Source organism: Pteropus vampyrus, unplaced genomic scaffold (assembly GCF_000151845.1).
Source record: "Pteropus vampyrus isolate Shadow unplaced genomic scaffold, Pvam_2.0 Scaffold14, whole genome shotgun sequence".
NCBI classification, from domain to species: domain Eukaryota; kingdom Metazoa; phylum Chordata; class Mammalia; order Chiroptera; family Pteropodidae; genus Pteropus; species Pteropus vampyrus.
This window is the reverse complement of record NW_011888795.1, coordinates 1,202,483-1,204,715: the sequence shown is the minus strand read 5'-3', so window position 1 is coordinate 1,204,715 and position 2,233 is coordinate 1,202,483.

Below are 2,233 nucleotides of genomic sequence, written 5' to 3'. Positions count from 1 at the left end.
TACAAAGAGGGTTGGCTGAAATTTTCGGGAAATATCAACAGGTCAAATATTGATGACTATATCTTTTTTGATATTTGGTTAGGCTCTTGATGAGTAGGTAAAATTTCATATTTTACTCTCCTACTCCTATAAAACAACTTTATGTAGAGCATGTTTTTATGTGAATGTCATTGGAGCCTCATAACACCCCTGACTGAGATTATCATCTTTGTTTTGTGAAAAAAGGAGCTGAGGACCAGAAAGGGGCTGGTGTGGGCTGAGTTGTTGGGAAAGCTGAGACCAGCCGCAGCTCCTTCTTTTACAATATTCTGCCTCCAGTTGTTCAGCATTATCCCAACAGTTTTCTAGGTTTTTACTTCACCATTGCGCACAAGCCCAGTTGGTTTCAAAGCAAAGATTTACCTGCTGGTAAGACTCTACTTACTCTGGGCGATGGTCTCACTTATAAAAGGGAGATATCAACAACCATTTGGGAAGAGAGATTTTGTCTCAATCTCTGAACCCATTTTAGTTCCCATTTTCTTTCCCCCTGCCTTACACCACTGTAGCAAGAAGCACTAACCAAGTAATTATTGAAACTACACATATACTGAGTATCTGCCATGTGGAGGGTCCTGGAAAGGGGTTGTGAGAAGACAGAGATGAATTCAACATGTTTCCTGCAGAAATGACAAATGTGTGGCTCCAGTATACCCACTCTCCTTTTTTATACCCAGGGCAGACATTACTAATCTATCAGGTCATATCTTCGCATTAAACCTGAACAAGACCTCTCAAGACTCTGATCCAGGCATTATGAACATTCAGTAGAGTTGATACTCAAGTTAGTAAGAGCTTGCTATGTGCTGGACACTATGCTACCCTGGCTATAATATTACTTCTACACAACTCCATGAAGCAGGCATTGTCCTTATCCTCCTTTTATAGATGAGCAAAGAGGCTTAGAGAAGTTGAGTATCTTGCCCTGCTCATGCTCCGCCCCCTCCCCTTCCCCCTTCCCATCTAAGATTTGAACACTGGCATCCAACTCCAGAAACTGCATCCTTGTTTTTGACTTTTTATTGCTATTTTCCATCCCTGATCTGCTATTGCCGGCTGCCTTTCTGAGCACAGAGCCAGTGTGACTTGTAGGTGAGACTAAGTTAACATCTCTTGGCTGCTCCTCCAGCTCCCCTGATGTTTTATAGCCAATGATCATGGGCCTCATTTTACAGAAGGAAGAACATATGGGCTGTGACATCTCCAAGGTGACAGCTCAAATGACAAGAAGAAATGGGAGTGGGAATAGTGAATTCCCAAACCCAGAACCGTAGGTCAGCCCAGGAACCTTGGAGCCTTTTGGGAGTTTATAAATGGCTCTTTTCATTCTTCAAAACCTAACATGGTTTAATTTTGCAAATACTCCTGGGTCATGGGACTGAAGAGCAATAAACACAATAGATCTTGCTAAAACTTGCCTTAGATTTTGTAAAAGAAAGTTGTTGATGAAGTAGAAGCAACTGATGTTAAATGATTATCTCATAGGAATTCCTACATAGTCTGATTATCAGTTTGGGCTCCCCTTTGAGCTTCTTGCTGACATATAAATGAATTGTTACAATGTTAACTTTGAAGAATAAAAGGAGTTTGCAGTTCACTCTCTCTCTCTCTGTGTGTGTGTGCGTGTGTGTTATAGTCTGTCAAGTTTCATTAGGAGAAAAAAATGAGGTTGTTACACTTTAAATATCATATGTTTGCTCTTTTTAAATATGTATGGACCACCAAAATGGCTAAAAACGTGGACTAAAATCTGGAAAAAAAAAAAAAAAAACCAAAAACAAAAAAACCGCCCCTTTCAACCCCCCAACCTAAAAAAAATTAGCCAAATTGTTTTCTTTTGACTATTGGCAGATGGCTTTCTTTCTAATTTTCTAGAGAAGAATCAAGTATCTAACTAGATTTGCAGATAGTATGGGATAAATATTTCTACTGCTTACATCCATGGGATGATGAACAAGAATACTCATAAGTAGTTTATGAGGTGTACTGGGTTCAATAGTGTCCCCCCTCCCCCAAATTCAGGTCCTCTTGGAATCTGTGAAAGTCACCTTATTTGGAAATAGGGTCTTGGCAGATGTAATCAAGTTAAGATGTGGTCACACGGGATGAGGGTAGGTCATAAATCTAATGACTGATGTTCTTATCAGGAGAGAGGGACATAGATACATAGGGGAGAAGATGGCTGTGTGATGAT